The sequence below is a fragment of the Staurois parvus genome, unplaced genomic scaffold, assembly GCF_062004578.1.
Source record: "Staurois parvus isolate SC_StPar_1 unplaced genomic scaffold, SC_StPar_1.0 ptg000137l, whole genome shotgun sequence".
Lineage (NCBI taxonomy): Eukaryota > Metazoa > Chordata > Amphibia > Anura > Ranidae > Staurois > Staurois parvus.
Window position 1 is genome coordinate 192458 of NW_028317933.1, and position 21578 is coordinate 214035.

The window sequence follows — 21578 nt, forward strand, 5'->3', positions numbered from 1 at the left end:
ACCCGTTCCCTCATTTCTTGGTGTCACCAAGACAGGAAGTAGGATGACACCCCCCCCTCCCATTAGGACACAAACAGCATTTAAAATCCAATCTATACAAAGCTGAAAAAAAAAAGTTTTAGTTATCATCTGGCTTTAACTGGCTGCCAAGCTATTTGTAATCCATTCAGTTTGCTCTCCAACTGTGTATGGCGGAGACACTCCAGAGAGCTCACTGTCTTAGTAAAGAGAAGAGTTGGGCTTACCGTGCCAAGGACTGGATGAGTTTGGATCCAAAATAATTTAGTGATGCCCCAGGATGTTGGCAGATCTAGTCAGTTGGTTTTGCAAAAGCTTTTGGGTTTGTACAATAAAACAAAATCTCTAAGACAATTACACCAGCTGAGAATGTGCAAGGGGTGAATGGAAGAAAATTAGAACAAAGGGAAAGGTGACTGTGAAGTGCCAAGAAAGGTACTTAATAAAGAACAGTTTTCTTTGTATATAATATTAGATAGATTATACTGATATGTCAGTGAAAACACCTAAATATATAGTGAAGCGTATGATATGGTTAGAGGAAAGGCCAAGCATGGACGTCAGAAAGAAAAGCTTCAAGGTGCACTATACATAATATATGTATAGCAGAATGTCTTCTACAGTGATCTGTACATAAATAATTTATGGACTTATAAAGCATTTGGGGCTCAATTCACTAAGCCTTCTTCGTTATAGTCTATGTGATTGTCGCAATAAAGTTTGAAATGTGTGCTCCTTTCAAGATTTCTTGTGTCATCGTTTAAAGCTTTTTTTAAAATCTAAAACAGTTCAATAAGCAATACAACTGCTTTTTTCTCAAAAATGCAACTAACTTTCCTGGGACTACAAATAACTCCCTATGTGCATGACCCAAAGACAGATTTGAGGCGAGGGCAGAGGGGGGGCAAGGCTAGGTAGCAGCTTTAACATTCTATATCTTCAATTTACATTGACAAGGATGGTAACAGGCACAGGAAAGCTGCCCAATTTGCATTATCTGTACTTGCATGGACCCATCAGACACCAAAGGCCTACAAGTGCATTCTTCCTTGACAAGTGACAGGCAGCTTGACTAATAGCCAGGGCTGTTTTTTTCACCTGGGCCACATAGGCCATGGCCTAAAGCACCAGAACAGGCAGAAGACGGCTAGCTGCCAAAATGTCGAAATGTTGCACTGCTTCCCCCATTCCTATTTTTGGGCTCATAGAGCCTCATATCTGCAGCCCCAACCTGCTGTGGAAGCTTGATCGGGCATTATTAGCAGGATGCCACCTGTCAGGGACTGCGGGTCTCGCAGCGGCGCACAAGTCTGCACATACGCAGATTGCCTAGGCACACTAATGTGCAGGCACTAGGACCTGGGCGGCGGCGACGGCAACTGCACCAATGACGGTGCAGGGAGCACTATTTAAACTGGCCAGACGGTGAATAGGTTGCCGCAAGGTCTAGTCCTGTTACCTGTGTTGCTGTAGTGCGTTCCTTGTTGCTGACCCTGCCTGTTCTGATCCATGCTGACCTTCTCCTGCTCTGACCCCCGGCTCATCCCTGACCATCCCTCTGCCTGTAATTTCTGTTATTTGGACCTCCTGTTACTGAAGAGTGTGACCCGACTACTCTTTGTCTGCTGCTTTGTACCATGCTGTCCCCACTGTTACCGACCCGGCTAGTCTGACCACGCTCACTCCTGACTGTCATCCATCCCGCTTGGACCTGGACCTGTCCACTCCTTCACAGCAGGCTCATCCCTGGCACATACCCTCAGCGGGACCCCTCTACCATAGTTGGGTGCATCCAGGGGTCGCGACCTGGTTTCAGTCTTGCACCAAGTCCATCCCCACCATCAGGGGCCCTGGTGAAAAGGCAGACTGGGACTTAGACTCCGCGTCCTGGAGAATCCTGTTCTGTGGATCACTAGAGATCCCATTGGGCGGAGCCTGACACCACCACTATTAATGCATAAATATATGCCTGTCTACCCGGTTGCTATACTTTCCCTACTCCCACTGGCTAAGTAGAGAAAAAAGGATAAACTCAACCCTTCCAATAGCTCTGTCGTTAATATTTTAGTGGTGGAGCATGAAGGTAGTAGTTGGACCCCCAGAACATCCATCAGCTCCAAGTCTCCTTCCCAGGTTTCCCTGTGTGGATGATTCAGATCTGGTGTGATCTGTGCCTGAAATGTAAGGTTGCCTAAAACTAAACCTTCCCTACAAACAAGAATGATTTACAATGCATTCATAAAGTATTCAGACTCCCTTCATTTTTTTTTTCAATTTTGTTATGTTGTAGCCTGATATTACAGTTGTTTAAATTCATTTTTTTCTCATTAATCTACACTCAGTACCTCATAATGACAAATTGAAAGCAGCATTTTAGAAATGTTTGCAAATGTATGAAAAAGGAAAAACTGAAATATATCACATTGGCATAAGTATTCAGACCCTTTGCAACAACACTAGAAATTTAGCTCAGTTGCCTCCAATTTTTCTTGATTGTTGCTACACCTTGATTGGAGGCCACCTGTTGTAAAGTAAATTAATTGGATATGGTTTGCAAAGGCACGCACCTCTCTTTAAAAGGCCTTACAACTGGCAATGCATACTGCATCAGAGCAACAACCATGAGGTCAAATGAACCACCTGCAGAGCTAAGAGACAGGATTATTGCAAGGTGCAGATCTGGGGAAGGCTACAAAAAAACTTTCTGCTGCACTGAAGTTCCCAGGAGCACAGTGGCCTCAATAATTCTCAAATGGAAGACGTTTGCAACAACCAGGACTCTTGCAAGAGCTGGTCACTGGGCCAAACTGAGAAATCGGGGGAGAAGATCCTTAGAAAGAGAGGTGACCAAGAGCCCGATAGTCACTCTGAGCTCCAGAAAGGAAATGGAAAAAAGTTCCAGAAGGACAAGTATCACTGCAGCCCTCCACCAATCTGGGCTTTATGGCAGAGTGGCTAGACAGAAGCCTCTCCTCAGTGCAAAACACATGAAAGCCCTCTTAGAGTTTGCAAACTGACTGAAATCCGGAGTGTGGCATTTCCCCCTTTTGTCTTCTGAACTGTTTATTATTTTTAGCAAGTAAACCCTAACAGGTAAGTGTGCTTTTAGACAAAGGACACTTACCCACCCTAGCTAGTCCTTCTCACCTGAACTACCCATTCTGGTCCCCAAGCTGCTTACTTATTGAGTCTTCTGTAATATTTACATCCTCCAGCTGAAACTTCCTTGGTGTTGGCCATACCTGTTCAATAAGCCCTCTTAGACTACTATAAGGCCATCCTGAGACTAGAAGACTAGACAGGGTGGGTACTTACTTTAAAAGCAAACGTACCCTTTAAAAATGTGTTTTAATATTTACCTGGAGTCCAGAAAGTCAGAGTGAAGTCAGAACTTCTAAATTGCATATTTGGGTCTGTGCAACATAAAGTATTAAAGCCATTGGATCCGCATGACAGCCAGACAACTAGCATTTGAGAAGGAAAAGTCAGCAAAGGTAGCCTCCAAATTGTCTCCTTTAAAACCTTCTTCAGCAATTTGGTTGTGTGTTCCCTGGAATCAGATTTCTGATTATAGGAAATGTAGAAGATGAATATATTATATTTTAAAAATAGGAAATGAACATGAACAAACAGCCGAGATCTCCGGAATACAATGACAAGTAAGGTCTTGTGATTTATAGTAGTATATAATAGAGTCAGGCTTGTCACATGCTGTTGTTCACATGAATTGCCTGCGTTGTGTATTCCACTCTTCTTTTCTCTCCCTGTATCTGGAAGAAAAGGCCAGTTCCTGCCCTGCCACATCCTTTTTGCATCTCTCTCGTCCTTGGTCACTTTGCATTAAATCTCAGACCAGCCCCTCCACGCACGAGTCTCTAGCCTGATCTGATGCGTGCAGATGTGACCTGTCATCACTGAGCAATCGTAGGGGACAGACTGCCATCAGAGCCCCTGGCTGCAGGACAGACCTCCTCTCCTCCTCGCTCTGTGGATTAATGATGTCTGGCAGTTGCAGCCTTAGGAAGTGGTACTTCTCAATGATTGGTGGCATTTTTTTTTTTTTTTCATTTAAAGGACATCTGTACAGAGTTAAAGGAAATGTAAAGTATTTCCAGTTTGTTTAAGGCGTCCGTGATTAAGAGATCTGCTTGATGTAAATTATCTTATCAGTGTCTGGTAAATCTTGTTTCTACATACAGATTGGAATTACATGGGGGCAGACATATTTGTTCATTACATATGCAGGTGCTGCTTCCTGCTTTACTGCTCCTTCTCACATTGCAAGTCCATGAGCCTTCTCTTTGAAAACAATACACTCCCTGTGTGGCATTAGTTCTTGGTAGAGCAGAAAGGGGTTAGAATATTTGTCAGGTCTTTACTGCCAATTGTGTCCCTCTTGGGGAGATTTCCCCTTATTTCCTGTCAGGACAGAAAGTTACAGGAAATCTCTCCAATGTGGATAGCATGAAAATAAGGCAAAAGATCAGGAATTTCTTTTTATTGCTCTCTGCACTTTGTTGATGCTCGCCCCTGTTTCTTGTTCAGGTATCCCAGGGACAGTGAATGAAAATCTTCACAATGGAGTCACAGACGGAAATAAAAAGCTGACCAAAAAAAATTACTTCTTCCCCTACTCTATCAAAAAATTTAAAATAAATTTTTTGGCTTTAGCCAGGCTTTAAGCAAGAAATGAAAGTGGAATACAATAGGATACCATACGGGTTTGGGCTAATCGTATTTAAATTTGTTTTTAAACTGAAGTTGTCTATTTTTGTTTACAATCTATATTTAACTATTATCTAACTATTTACTAAAAATGTTGGAGTTTTATAAAGAGAAGTTGCTGAAGTTGTTTGTTTTCAGACTATCTTTCTTTAATTGAAATTCTGGTATAAAGCCATACAGAACAGAGAGGAAAAAGGAATCCTCTGTCTCATCTGGCTGAGCACATGTTATTTGAGCTTGAGCTATTGAGCACTGTTTAACTGTTTAAAAATAAACATTTTGGAGTGGTTACTGAAGTTGTTTGTTGTCAGACTATCTTTCTTTAACCTCCCTAGCGGTATTCCCGAGTGTAGCTCGGGGTAGAGTTTCAGTACCAAAAGCGGTAACTCCGAGCTACACTCGGGCTCACATGCGGCGTTGCTCAGGGAGTCCCTGCAGCACTTACCTTGTCCTTCGCTCCCGCGATGTGTCCCCTGCAGCGTCCCCGGCCATCTCCTCCGGCTGATGCCAGCATCCGGCTTCCGTGTTCCGGTCCCTGTGAAGGGCGCCGGAACCGGTGGCAAATTTGAAATTTTTTTAAAAATGTAATTTTTAAAAAAATTATTATTACATAGCAAAACATTGCTGTTTCAAACCATTTCACATACATTTTGTCCCTACTGCTTTGTCCTGTCCCCTGCCTGCATGTTGACTGTTCTTTCTGCCTGGAAACTTAGAAAAGTCCATGGCGTCCAAAAAGTGTCCCTTTAGGTCAAAAGTGGTTTTAGATCAGCTAGAGAACAGCGATAGTAAATCAGAACCACTTGCAGAATTGAGTGATAATGATTCGTGGGGAAATTCGTCATCAGACACTGAAAACAATTTTGCGACTTTGCTCAGTGATGTGCGAACTTGGGGCTATAATTCAAATGTAAGTGTTTTTGGTTTGATTATTTTATTTAATTAAATTTATAATTATTATATTATTATTTTTTATGATTATTTATTAAATTATAATTTATGATTTTGTGTTTCAAGTTTTATCATATCCGGAATGTTTACTAGACTCTTGTTCGGACAGATTTCAGTGAGTTATTCCTAAATTACAGGCCTACAATAAAAAAAATACATATCTCCATGCAACAAAAATGGTACCGCTTTCAGCACCAAAAATCTGAAATAATCATACCGCCATGGAGGTTAATTGAAATTCTGGTATAAAGCCATACTGAGCAGAGAGGAAGAATGAATCCTCTGTCTCATCTGGCTGGGCACATGTCATTTGAGCTTGAGCTATTGAGCACTGTTTAACTGTTTAAAAATAAGCATTTTGGAGTTTTATAAAGAGAAGTTGCTGAAGTTGTTTGTTTTCAGACTATCTTTATTTAATTGAAATTCTGGTATAAAGCCATATAGAGCAGAGAGGAAGAAGGAATCCTCTGTCTCGTTTGGCTGGGCACATGTAAATTGAGCTATTGAGCACTGTAAACAACATTTTATTTTTAGCAAAACAGATTAGACTATTCCGGTAAACATGTAAAAGATATGCTCCCTTGGATGGCTGGAAATTTAAATATGCAATAATGAATGATTTTACATTGGACCTCCCCAAAAAAGCGAATTTTTTTTTTAATCTTGAACATAATAAAAACAAAAATGTGTGTGTGTGTGTATATATATATATATATATATAAATAAGTAAATATATACTGTGTGTATATATATATATATATACACACACACACACACACACCTGGTTCCCACATTGTCACCTTGTCACAAGCGGGTGAAGACTACAAGTGTCTGCGCTGACACACATGGCACAGATACACGCCACCATTGTCACTATCTTGAAGCCGGTCCAGAGCAATGGTTTGCAGCTGATGCTGAAGTAAGTGCATTTGGACAGGAAGTGGTTAAATACACTGAAGGAGCAGCATTAAGATACAAAAAGATGGTGAAAACTGTATTTGCTAAACAACAAAAGTGGTAACTATTTATGATAAGGTTTTATCAAAAAAGTTATCCAGTTGGGGCTTACACATACTTAAAAATAGAAGCTGCATGCTATAACTTGGTATCCAATGGTACCAGGTACCTTCCAAGACAGCCAACATTTTATCATCTATGTCCCCACTGTGCTAGAGAAAATGCGGCCAAACAGGGACCTTTGTTATGTTTGGTGGGAATGCCCTAAAATTCTTCCCTTTTGGCAGGACATTAAAGCACAGATTAAACTAGCTGTAGACATAGATCTCTTAGATGCCGTGAATTTTTTTTTCTTAACCATTTGACCTCCATAAGATTTTACCCCTTTCATGACCAGGACATTTTCTGCTATTAAGCACTGTGCTATTTAATCTGGCAATTGATTGGTCATGAAACACTATACTCAAATGAAAATAACTTTCTTTTGGTGGCCTCCTCCCATGCCTGTCTCCAGGACTTCTCCAGGGCTTCCCCCATCCTCTGGAACTCACTACCCCAATCCATCAGACTGTCACCTACCCTCCTCACCTTTAGGCGCACCCTGAAAACCCATCTCTTCAGGGAAGCCTACCCCACCCTCGCCTAATTGCCGATCTCCTCCACTCTTCCTACCACTCCATCCCCCACAGCTATCTCCTCCTGTGCCACTATCCCCTCCCTCCTAGATTGTAAGCTCCAAGGAGCAGGGCCCTCAGACCCCTTGTGTATTGTATTGTATTGTTACTGTACTGTCTCTTGTACTGTCTCCCATTATAATGAGCAAACTATTGGCGCTATAGAAATACTGTATAATAATAACAATTTAATCACCACTGAGTATTTTATTTTTTGCTATATAAACAAAAAACATTTTGAAAAAAAAAAAACATTTTCTTAGTTTCTGTTATAAAATTTTGCAAACAAATAATCTTTCTTTATAAATTTAGGCCAAGATTTATCCTGCTACATTTCTTTTATAAAAATTACCCAAATCAGTGTATATTATTTAGTCTGTGTAAAAGTTAGAGTCTTCAAACTAAGGTATATATAATCGAAAATTGATAATTCCCGAATGATCAGTCTCATGTCTCAAGGCTCTAAAATGCCAGGACAATACAAATACCCCCATATGACCCCTTTTTGGATAGAAGACAGTCCAAGAAATTATGGAAGAGTCATGGTGAGTTTTTTAAAGCTCTAATTTTTTGTCACAAATTTTTGTAAAATGAAGAAATTTAATAAAATGTGTTTTTTTCACTTTTTTCTTTTTTTACATTCTGTCACCAGTGAAGTACAGCGTCATCATGTGACTGGCGTGGCAGTGACTGACGACAAGGATACCAACTGGTGACAAACAAAAAAAAGTTAAATCATCAATTTTTTTTTTTTTTATAACATTTCTTTTCTTTTTTTTACAATTGTTTTTTTTACATACTTTCATCAGAGTAGTTCAGTGTCATTATATCACACTGTTATTGCTAGTAGCAGTGATAATCACTGTAAGCAATAGTCTTACCTGTCATGAATGGCTTTCCATTCATGACAACTTGCTACTGTTTACATGCTGTGATTGGCTACAGCTAATCACATGGTACAGGTAGCCAGGTACCATGTGATAATTGTAGGCCAATCACAGCATCACAACAGTAATCAAGCTGTCATGAATGGAAAGCCATTTATGACAGTTTGCTTACATTAATATCACATGACCGCTATGATTGGTACTGAGTACCATGATCAGATGGACACGGCGGTCACGGGATTGCATGGTTGCATGCCCCAGGGGCGACTGCGCATGTGCTGCTTGCACGCAGTAAAAGTACTGTGGACAGGCAGCATGCCTACCAAACATGATAAAACCAGTGTCCTACCAAGCTTTTTGAATGCGATCAAATGGTGAGTTTCTCTATTTTGAAAACAGTCAAAGATTCCCACCAAAACCAACTGGATTTGACAAGTCACAGATACAGTGCCTAGAAAAAGTATTGATACCACTTGAAATGTTCCACATTTTGTCATGTTTCAGCCAAAAACTTAATTTTTGGGGGGGATTTCATGTGATCAACCAACACAAAGTGGCACATCATTGTGAAGTGGAAATAAAATGATAAATGCTTTTCAATTTTTTTTACAAATAAATATGTGAAAAGTGTGCATTTGTATTCAGCCCCCATTACTCTGATACCCCTAACTAAAATCTAGTGGAACCAATTGCGTTGAGTCCACCTGTGTGTAATTTAATCTCAGTATAAATACAGCTGTTCTGTGAAGCCTTCAGAGATTTGACAGAGACCATTAGTGAACAAACAGCATCATTAATGCCAAGGAACACACCAGACAGGTCAGGGACAAAGTTGTGGAGAAGGTTAAAGCAAGGTAGGTTATAAAAAATATCCCAAGCTTTGAACATCTCACGAAGCACTGTTCAATCCATCATCCAAAAATGGAAAGAGTATGGCACAACTGCTCACCTACCAAGACATGGCCGTCCACCTAAACTGACAGGCCGGGTAGGGAGAGCATTAATCAGCAAAAAGGCCCATGGTAACTCTGGAGGAGCTGCAGAGATCCACAGCTCAGGTGGGAGAATCTGTCCACAGGAAAACTATTAGTCGTGCACACTACAAATCTGGCCTTTATGGAAGAGTGGCAAGAAGAAAGCCATTGTTGAAAGAAAGCCATGAAAAGTCCTTTTGCAGTCTGTGAGAAGCCATGTGGGGGACACAGCAAATATGTGGAAGAAGGTGCTCTGGTCAGATGAGACCAAAATTGAACTATTTGGCTTAAAAGCAAAATGCTATGTGTGGCGGAAAACTAACACTAACACAACATCACCCTGAACACACCATCCCCACAGTGAAACATGGTGGTGGTAGCATCATTTTGTGGGCATCATTTCTTCAGCAGGGACAGGGAAGCTGGTCAGAGTTGATGGCAAGATGGATGGAGCCAAATAGAGGGAAATCTTAGAAGAAAACCTGTTAGAGTCTGAAAAAGACTTGAGACTGGGGGGGTGTCACCTTCCAACAGAATAACGACCCTAAACATACAGCCAGAGCTACAATGGAATGGTTTAGGTCAAAGCATATTCATGTGTTAGAATGGCCCAATCAAAGTCCAGACCTAAATCCAATTGAGAATCTGTGGCAAGAGTTAAAAATTGCTGTTCAGACGCTCCTCCATCCAATCTGACAGAACTTGAGCTATTTTGCAAAGAAAGATGGGCACAAATTTAAATTTGTAGAGGTGCAAAGCTGGTAGAGACATCCCCACAAAGACTTGCAGCTGTAATTGCAGCGAAAGGTGGTTCTACAAAGTATTGACTTCGGGGGGCTGAATACAAATGCATTCCACACTTTTCACATATTTATTTGTAAAAAATGTTGAAAACCATTTATCATTTTCCTTCCACTTCATAATTATGTGCCGCTTTGTGTTGGTCTATCACATAAAATTCCAATAAAATACATTTACGTTTTTGGTTGTAGACAAAATGTGGAAAATGTCAAAGGGATGAATAATTTTTCAAGGCACTGTATTATGGAGTCAGTACAATGGGTCACCAATATGATACATTTTATGTTATGTGGACCCCTTGGATCCACTATAGTTTTTCTGTTAACCCTGAAGCCACAGATGTTTGCTGCCTTGTTTGGGTTTATTACATTTCGCTCTGCTCCTTGACTCTGACCCCCCCCACCCCCACCCCATCCCCGTCTCCCAACCCTCATAAAACATATGGCTTATGCTGTTTTGATCATAAATATGAATCATTGTATAAATAATCAGTTTAGTTTCCATACCTGTCTTATTGTTTCTCAACCTCTGTTTTATTCTTGATGTTCTGAAGGAAGTAAAAAACAAAAGAACTGTATACACTGTACAAAATTTGGATGTGATGACATGCCATTTTATCATGTATGCAAAGGCCTACATTAAAGTGGTATTAAACCCAAAAATGTAATATATTACAGCTTACCAATCATCATGTGGTGACTATTCATTTTTCTGTGTTCCCCTAGTGATCTGGCCAGTAACACGCTTCCTGTATGATACAGACACCACTCTGGATGAAGGAGCACAGGGGGCAGATTTGGACAGCAGCATTGTCAAACTGGGGGGAGGGGAGTGTTAGATGTACTAGCAGATTTAAATAACCAAACAAATTGAAGCCAAACTCCAGCTACCATTTTATAATCAGTTACAGATAATCATTTTTTTCCTTTTGGGTACATGTAGGGGTGTATTTACCACAAGGCAAACAAGACATTTGCCTAAGGTGGCACTTTTCAGGGGGGCAAAGGGGACACATACAGCACGGGGAGCAGGAGGGATCTGAGAGAGGCTGCAGGCTGCTTGATGGTGTATGCAGGGCCTGACTCTTGTTCCCGGAGCTGGCCGAAGCTGTGAAGGTAAGTGTCTTATCTCTTCCCGGGGTGGGGGTTGCCCAGTGGTAGTGGACGGCTCTTTCGGGTGAGATTGGGGTGTTCTTGGTCAATGTCCGTGGGGGGGGGGCAATTTTTGTGTTGCCTATAGCAGCACTAAACCTAAATACACCATTGGGTACATGTTTTACATAAATAAATAAAAGATGATCATTTTAAGCACCCCTGCCAATGTTAAATGTTCAGGCTCATTCCTGTAACTGCAAGAGAGCTTTTCTGTCGAAAAACAACAGACTTACTGGCCAGATCACTGGATAGAAATAAAAGAAAAAAAAAACTAAAAAAGGAAACGAATGCAGCCATCACATCTAAGAATTGGTAAGCTACAATGTAATAAATGATTGCTTTTGGGTTTAATACTACTTTAAAATCATATAAAATAAATGAATAAATAAATTCTACAATTATAACTCAGAATACGTGCTTGATAAAAACATATTACATGTTCGCGTTCAGAAAATGCACTGTGGTTTATTGATTTTTTTCCCATCATAGCAAACAACATAAGCAAAGGTGCATAGTCACAGTCCTCTGACACCATGCCTGGGGTCATCTGAACTCTTCATCATTTAATGCTCTCTACAATGTGTGAAAGTCCACAATTCAGACAATTGATTTCTGTGGGGACTCAGATCTGTGTACCCATTGACACTTTCTTTTCTTTTTTTTTTTTTAAGCATGTGTTTTTGTTTTAATGTATTCAGCTTTGATGTTACATTCGACATTCTATCACCGCTCACATGAACTGAATTTTCAACAATAAATAGAGCATATCAGAAAAACTTCCAGTGTCCATTAGTCCAATCCTACCCACATGGAAGAAAAATATATTTGAAATATGTCTTAAAAATATTCTTCCCAAATATATTGGCATATATTTGAAATGCTACAATTTTGGACATATTCTATATATATATATATATATATATATATATATATATATATATATATATATATATATATATATGTATACACACACAGATATAAACACACACACACACACACACACACTGCATGTTGAAATACATTTTTATTACAAAATATATGAAACATATTTTTAAAACTACATTTCAAATATACTGTATGTCTTTAAAAATACAAATCTACATTTTTGGAATGCATTTACAAATATATGTAACAATATATGTTAAAATGACTTTTTTAAATGTTAAAAAAATCTGAAGAATATATTTAAAAAATATATATTTTTAAAAATGTTTTTCATATATTTTGTAATATATAAAAAAAGCATTTCAACATGCAGTATATATATATATATATATACACATACAATTTTGGAATGAATTTACAAATATATGTAACAATATATGTTAAAATGACTTTTTTATATGTTAAAAAAAATCTGAAGAATATATTTAAAAAATATATATTTTTAAAAATGTTTTTCATACATTTTGTAATATATAAAAAAAGCAGCATTTCAACGTGCAGTATATATATATATATATACACACATACATACACATACATACACATACATACATACACACACACACAATTTTGGAATGCATTAACATATATATATATATATATATATATATATATATATATATACACACACACACACTGCATGTTGAAATGTGTTTTTATATATTACAAAATATATTTTAAAAATATTTTTAAAAATATATTTTTTTAAAATATATTCTTCAGATTTTTTTTAACATATAAAAAAGTCATTTTAACATATATTTTTACATATATTTGTAAATGCATTCCAAAAATGTAGATTTGTGTTTTTAAAGACATACAGTTAATTTGAAATGTATTTTTAATAATATTTTTTATTTATTTTGTAATAAAAATGCATTTCAATATGAAGTATATATATTTATTGAAATATATTTTGAAATATATTGAATATGGTCAAAATTGTAGCATTTAAAATATATGTCAATATATTTGGGAAGAATATTTTTCAAATATATTTTTCTTCCATATGGGTATGCTTAATGTAATAAAGTTTAATGCTACAATGTTTTTTCTTTACTATCAAAGGAATAATGGTAAAATAAATGTGCTGAGCCTTGACAGCCAGTGGATAGGCGCCTCTGACCGTATGTGTCCATTTGTGTTTAAGCAACCCACTGTTGTAGGGCACCACATCAGAAAGTTATAATAATGTCTAGTTAACCTTAAATCATCGTCAATCATCAACTATCCATTTGAATTGGATAGTTTGTTGTAATCTTATGTAAGTAAATACGGGTCAAAATGAAAGCATGTAAATGTTACAGGATTAGCGTTGATCTGAGTGTGAGGTATGACAGCTGCAGCCTGCAGTATCCATATCAACAGGAGAACAGAAAATACACATGCTCAATTCGAGTTTAATGTGTCAAACAGAAATGGATCACATTCTACAGGTAATTACTTTCTTTATCGTGGCTAGCCACATGAGAAGCACATCAATTTGTGTTAGAGAGTTACCATTACTAACATATAGGATGCTAAATAGAGAAAGTGAATGTCAGAGCAAACACAAAACTGAACACAGATAGCATAAACCAAGTGTGCCTGACCTGTATCAAGAGGAGAATAGAAAAAAATGTTGTTCACTTGCTCTTTTCGAGTTTAACGTGAGCTTGTTGGTTGTTAGTCTCTTGAAGTCATACTACAAATCCTTAGAGCTCCCTCTAGCAGCAGCCTAGTAATAGCATTACTGGGAGGTTTGTTAATTTACTTGCTTCATAAAGCTGAAGTACATCTAATTTATCGAGACATGTAGTGTACCACATACCGTGTTTAAAGGTGGTCAGCTCATGATTTCTATCAGCTGCTCTTTGGAAAGTTCTGACACTAAGTATTTGGACCGCGTTGCAAAAAATTGTTGGTGCGACTTGTTTTATGTTATGTAATATTTAGTGTGTTTGTATGATTTGTCGTGTTTAGTTTGTCTTCAAGTCATAAGTCTTTCTGGGGACATGGAAGAAACCAGAGCATCAATATGGTATTTTTGATACCTAATAGACATATAATCTTCCATTTGGACAGGCTTTGGAGTTCACCCTCTCCCTCGGGTCAGGCAGATAACAGGGCAATAATGCCCTAGAATCTCAGATATTCTACCCATATAGGTCAGGGTCTCCACTAAGCTTCAATTGATGGGCACAGCCTTATAGCAGGTGCAGGAAATTTGGCAGTCTGTCTGGAACGTAAGGCAGGATGTTTTGGTTTCTTGTTTGGTTCACATAAGGCTGTTGTATACTGTGCCAAGTCTCCCCAAGTGCTTGTTGAATGTTGCCTATTTCTCAATGTGTTCTACAGGTATAGGAGGATCTGTATATTTTGCTTCCCTTAAGGTCTGATAGAGAATGGACCTTTCTCTTCTTCATTTTTTCCAGAACCCCGTAAAGTCCAACCTGTGCATGGTCTGATATTAGTGGAACTTGAAACAAGTAAAATGTCTATTCTGTTCATAGTGTAGCAAATGCAAGACAGATATCAAAAATATTTGTTGTAAAAAAGGAAAGGCATATTGGTCATTGCCATGTTGGTCTAAACAATGTTGGATTTTTGTATATCTATCTCCTGGCACAATTTAAAAACTGCTGTATCAGCACCCTGGGGTAAAGAAGAGGATATCAATGGTTGTAACAGTGGAGAAAAAGGTCATGAGAATTAAAAATTTTTACCTATCTTTCTTCATGATTTCATAGTATCCTAAAGAAGGATGTTTTGTTAATATTCTTAGGAAGGTCATGTTGGGAAGTTTGTATGTTCCCCAGGAGAAACCATGGAAAAAACATCTGTGGCTATAGGACTGTGAAAGTGTAGTATGAGCTATTGTTGACCCAATCCCTAACATAATCTCTAAATAAGATAGAACGATAATACAGGTCACTATTGGGTAGATTGGTTTCTGCATGCATTATGGGTAGGTGCAGTTTGGTTAGGGCAGTTCTGGGTTTTTTAACTCTCCAGAGAAATCTGGATAAAGTTCTTTCCAATATTTGCATATATGCACTGTATTGCCAAAAGTATTGGGACGCCTGCCTTTACACGCACATGAACTTTAATGGCATCCCAGTCGTAGTCCGTAGGGTTCAATATTGAGTTGACCCACCCTTTGCAGCCATAACAGATTCAAATCTTCTGGGAAGGCTTTCCACAAGGTTTAGGAGGGTGTCTATGGGAATGTTTGACCATTTTTCCCGAAGCGCATTTGTGAGGTCAGGCTTTGATGTCAGACGAGAAGGCCTGGCTCACAGTCTTCGCTCTAATTCATCCCAAAGGTATTCTATTGGGTTGAAGTCAGGACTCTGTGCAGGCCAGTCAAGTTCCCCCACCCCAAACTTGCTCATCCATGTCTTTATGGACCTTGCTTTGTGCCTTGGTGCTTAGTCATGTTGGAACAGGAAGGGGCCATCCCCAAACTGTTCATACAAACTTGGGAGCATGAATGTGTCCAAAAAGTTTTGGTATGCTGATGCCTTTAGAGTTTCCTTCACTGGAACTAAGGGGCTAAGCCCAACCACTGAAAAACAAGCCCACACCATAACCCCCCCTTCACCAAACTTTACACTTGGCACAATGCAGTCAGGCAAGTACTGTTCTCCTGGAAACTGCCAAACCCAGACACATCCATCAGATTGCCAGACAGAGACGTGTGATTTGTCACACCAGAGTACATGTCTCCACTGCTCTAGAGTCCAGTGGCGGCATGCTTTACTCCACTGCATCTGATGCTTTGCATTGCACTGGGTGATGTAAGGCTTGGATGCAGCTGCTTAGCCATGGAAACCCATTTCATGAAGTTCTCTACACACTGTTGTTGTGCTAATCTGAAGGCCACATGAAGTTTGGAGGTCTTTAACTATTGACTCTGCAGACAGTTGATGACTTCTGTGCATTGTGCACTTCAGCATGCACTGACCCCTCTCTGTTGTTTTATGTGGCCTACCACTTGGTGGCTGAGTTGCTGTTGTTCCCAGTTGCTTCCACTTTGTTATAATACCACTAAAAGTTGACTGTGAAATATTTAGTAGCAAAGAAATTTGGAGGTGATTGGAACACCTGAATCCAATGATTTGGAGGGGTGTCCCAATACTTTTGACAATATAGTGTAATTATGCTTTAATAATCATTGAATTGTTGAAATAAGTTAGAGTAATCACAACCTTTTGTTATTGTTCTCTTTTTAGGCAGTTGCAAAGACATGTCAGTACACTTGAAAATTCCATGTGACCAACATGGTAGACTTTTTTGTGTCCAAGCTCTCATAATCCCTGGTTGCCTTATGACAGTTACTTCACAGAGTCATCAAGGACTCTTGGGGATGCCCCACATGTGGTATCTCTAGGGGACAGGTACCAGTATATCTTCCAAGAGTTCCAGCTTGTTTTGTGAGTTAAAAAGACCTTCCCTTACTTCTGCTAGTTGCAGCCACACACACTTGGTGACTACACTACACTCCATGAAATGACTCCCTGGAGGCTTAACTGGTCAGTACTCCCAAATTTATATTCATAGAAGCCAGGTCATGCATTAATTCTTGCTAATGGCTCACTTTGGGTACACACACTGGAGCTGATTTACTAAAGGCAAATAGGATGTTCTTTCTGCAAGGAAATTTTTACTTTAAAAAGGAATTTCCCCAGAGCTTAATGAATGATGTGAACCTCTACTGACTTCATTCATCCAGTTAAGCGCAAGCCGAATTGTTGTGTTTTTTTTTCTTTTCCTTGCATGATTGGGTATTCTTTGCAAAGTGAATTTACACAACATTCACTAGGCTAAAAGAAAATTCCCTTGCAAGCTGAACAACTAATTTATCTTTAGTAAATGAACCCCATAGACCAGTCTCTCAACCTTTTTACCTCAGAGGAACCCTTAAAATAGTTTTCAAATTCATTGGGGGTCATTGGGAAAAAGCCCCCTACATTGATGGTCAATGGAAAGAATGCCCCCTTATAGTGTTGGTCAGAACGTCATGTGTATAGATGGCTAACAACATCATTGGTATCTTCTTGTTGGCTCTGACAAATAGTGTTAGAACTGGAACTATGCAGGCACTATCAGATGGAAGGTCCATCATTCAGCAACTTCTGGAGGAACCCCAGTTGAGAATGGATGCCAAAGAGTATCAACATTCCCTGGATTTGAGTCTTAAAGTTAATTTGTCATGTCCACCAAGGTGTGTAAACTAACATTGCTGGTAAAGGTCAGGAACTACAAATACCAATGTTTCACCAACACTAGCCCTTGTATGCTTGGGGTCCTAGATCCCAGGCACTGGCTTTACACATGTCCTCCATTTCTCTATGATGTGATGAAGCCTAGTTCAGCTCCCCCAGAATCCTCCCACTGTATTTTAATTGTTTCTTGTTATAATTACCTTTTCTAGATGTCTTTAGGCTGGTCATGTGACTCACAAAGTTCTCTTTCTTTTGGGATCTTCATCTAGTAGTTGACTGTACTTATCTAGGCTTTTTTTTTTCTTAGAGAATATAGAGAATAGGTGCAGGTACTCCACCCTCCTGAGTAACTCCTTGTCTTTGCCCCCTACCCACCTCCGAGCACTGTCCATTGGTTCCCCCCCTACCCACCTTCCAATACCATCCCTTATATAGTATACTATATAGTATACAGAACCGATCATTTTGTGGTGCTAAGGAATTTATTGATTATAACACAAAAAGCTGTAAAATGGATCCCCTGTAGTCAGCCACAATAGACCCCCCTCAACAACAATAGATCCCTGCCAACATCAATAGATTACTCTACACCCAGCAACAATAGACCCTCCAGCAGCTAGCAGCATAAGACTTCCCAGCAACAACAGATCTTCCACCAGCAACAATACACTTCCCCAGCAACAGTAGACTCCCCCCACCCATAAGAACCCTCCCAGCAATAATAAATCCACCAGTAGCCAGCATCAATAGACTCTCCAGCACGCCCCACCACACCTTGCCATATACAGTGGGGCAAAAAAGTATTTAGTCAGCCACCAATTGTGCAAGTTCTCTCACTTAAAAAGATGAGAGAGGCCTGTAATTGGCATCATAGGTAGACCTCAACTATGAGAGACAAAATGAGAAAAAAAATCTACAAGGTCTACAATTTTGTTTCTGGTGTCCTTTGACAGCTCTTTGGTCTTCACCATAGTGGAGTTTGGAGTGTGACTGTTTGAGGCTGTGGACAGGTGTCTTTTATACTGATAACAAGTTCAAACAGGTGCCATTGATACAGGTAATGAGTGCAGGACAGAGGAGCCTCTTAAAGAAGAAGGTACAGGTCTGTAAGAGCCAGAAATCTTGCTTGTTTGTAGGTGACCAAATACTTATTTTCCACCATAATTTGCAATAAATTCTTTCCAAATCAGCCAATGTGATTGTCTGGATTTTTTTTTCTCATTTTGTCTCTCATAGTTGAGGTGTACCTATGATGCCAATTACAGGCCTCTCTCATCTTTTTAAGTGGAAGAACTTGCACAATTGGTGGCTGACTAAATACTTTTTTTCCCCACTGTATATGGCAAGGTGTGGTGGGGTGTGCTGGAGAGTCTATTGATGCTGGCTACTGGTGGATTTATTATTGCTGGGAGGGTTCTTATGGGTGGGGGGAGTCTACTGTTGCTGGGGAAGTGTATTGTTGCTGGTGGAAGATCTGTTGGTGGCTGACTAAATACTTTTTTGCCTCACTGTACATTCAGTGCTGGAGGCGCTGGAACTGTGTTCCTCCACATTCCCACTAAAAAAAGCTCTGGTCCTTAGTGATGCAGAGAGTGGCGCTGATGATCTTTGCATATTTACACTGTCAATGCAGGGCACCATGGTGGCTCACACTCTGGGGCAGGTCATCGATGCCCTGCACTCTCAGTATGTCCTCAGTCTTCTGAGTTGAATGTTGGTGGACATCAACCAGGGGAAAACATAACATGGCACAAAGTAATTTCTTGGGAGCACAGGGCATCAGACTAGATGAATATTGTTCCCAGAGCAATTTTAAACCCTGTTGGGGAAAATCTGGAGTTGGGCTTTAATGTTCTAAAGAAACAAACTGCCAAGTTGTGACAACCCATTAAAAAAAATAACGGCTAACAGTAAACACTCACATGTGAAGAAGCTGCTTATTATGTAAGGCCTCCTGTTTTTTATGTTAGATTTGGGATTTGCCCTTCTGTTTGGTGTTGGGATGCCGTTAATTCTTTGTAATTAGTAGCAGCAATGTATATCACTGAGACTGAGGTCTTCCTTCTGCAGTGCTGAATTAAATGGGGTTTCAGCCTTTATCAAGGCAATTGATTTCCAAGCAAACGATCAGATATAAAGCATTCACATGTCAGGGCTTTATTGCCTATAATAAAGCCACCTATTGTGAAAACATAACTGCACAGCGCTTAAAGAGATCTATTCCTATTACACAACCTCCTTGTGCTAGATTTTATTTTCTTGTAGATTTTGTAAAATTCTAAAATGTTGAGAAAAATGTTTTTTTTAAGGTCGAGTGTATACATTGAAAGATGTCTACCTATCTCTGCTGCATATTTTCACCTGCATTTATTCAGTACACGTTCCTATACTCCGCTTCAACGTATTGCACCCAACAGGGGTGAATGAAATACAGTTTTCAGTTTCTCTAAAATTTAGGGGAAAATTGTGAGATTTTCGTCAAATTTTGCCATTTTGGCAGGATGTATTGGCGTCAATAAAGAAAGATGAATGGGGAATTCATTAGCCATCCACAGACATCTACAATAAAATCTGCAATACAGTTTTTAACAAATCATGTTCAGAGGCAATTCCTATATATGTATGTTTACTGTCAGTTATTGTAATTATTATTGTTGTTCTGATTTATTTTAACACTACAAAAGTACCATGAAAAAAAATTTGTATATATATATATATATATATATATATTTATTTATTTATTTATTTATTTATTTATCTGTGCCAGTGGTCTACAAACTACAGACCATAGGTCAAATCCAGCTTGGTGCAAAGTGTTATCTGACTCTCTGATGTAAGGGTGAATAATGATGGGGACTCTTATGTAAGAGCTGATTCTGATGGGGACTCAGATGCAGGGCCGACACCCACCCCCCCCCCAAAAAAAAGAAATATTAAAAAAATATTTTGGAGACAGAGAAAGGGACTGAGGACACACATTCTTCTATCCCTTTATCTGCAGCCTTAGCTGCACTAGACAGTGAATGAACAGAAAGCGCTCTATACAGAGGCTCCTGTTCATTCACAAACTGAAGCATAGTAAGCAGTTTCCTATGCTTCAGTTATGAATGAACACAGTGTGTGATCAGTACTGATCACTCGTTGTGCTCATTCTCAAATGGAAGGGGTCGGTAAATACAACATATTTACAAACCCCCTTCTCCACTCTCCATTCTGAAAAAAGCTGGCAGCACTGTGGGGTGGAGGGGCACACAAAGGGGCCCAGGAAGCAGGGGGAAGGGGATGGTGCACAGAAAGTGTGATCGATGTGTGTTCGTGTGTGTAGGGGGATTACAGGAACTGATCCCCTGTGGAATTGTCCCTGTAGCAGCTAAAAGCTGGCAGGAGGGAGAGAAGGAGAAGCTGGCTTCCAGCTGTTGCAGGGACTGACCCACAGGGGATTGGTTCCTGTAATTGCTCCCCTGTGCACTCATCATCCCTTCTCCCCTGCTGTTCAGGCCCCCCTGCTGGCCCAAGCCCATTACAAAAGGACCAGTACTACCACCCTATCAGACACCATGTCCAGATGTACAGGTGAACTCTGGTGAGGAATCTTACGTAAGGGGGGACGTTGATGGGGATTCTAATGTGAGGGGCTCTGATGGGAACTTTGCTTTACCAATTTTTTTTTCTTTGTTTCTAAATCGTATCATGTTAATTACATTATTATTAGTATTATTATTATACAGGACTTATATAGCGCCAACAGTTTGCTCAGCGCTTTACATTATGGAGGGAGACAGTACAGTAACAATACAGTTCAATATAAGAGGGATTAGAGGGCCCTGCTCCTTGGAGCTTACAATCTAGGAGGGAAGGGATAGTGGAACAAGAGGTAATTAGCTGTGGGGGATGGAGTGGTAGGAGGAGTAGCGGATTCCAGTATTAGCTGGGGGCGGGGTAGGCTTCCCTGAAGAGATGGGTTTTCAGAGTGCGCCTAAAGGTGAGCAGAGTAGGTGATAGCCTGATAGCTTGGGGTAGAGAGTTCCAGAGGATGGGTGAAGCCCTTGAGAAATCCTGGAGAGGAGCATGGGAGAAGGAGACAGGGGAGCTAGAGAGCAGGAGGTCTTGCGAGGAGTGGAGAGTACGGTTTGGGTGGTATTTAGAGACAAGGTCGGTGATGTAATTAGGGGCAGTGTTATGAATGGCTTTATACGCCAGTGTTAGTGTTTTGAATTTTATCCGTTGGGAAATAGGAAGCCAGTGGAGGGATTGGCAGAGAGGGGTGGCAGATATAGAGTGGTTA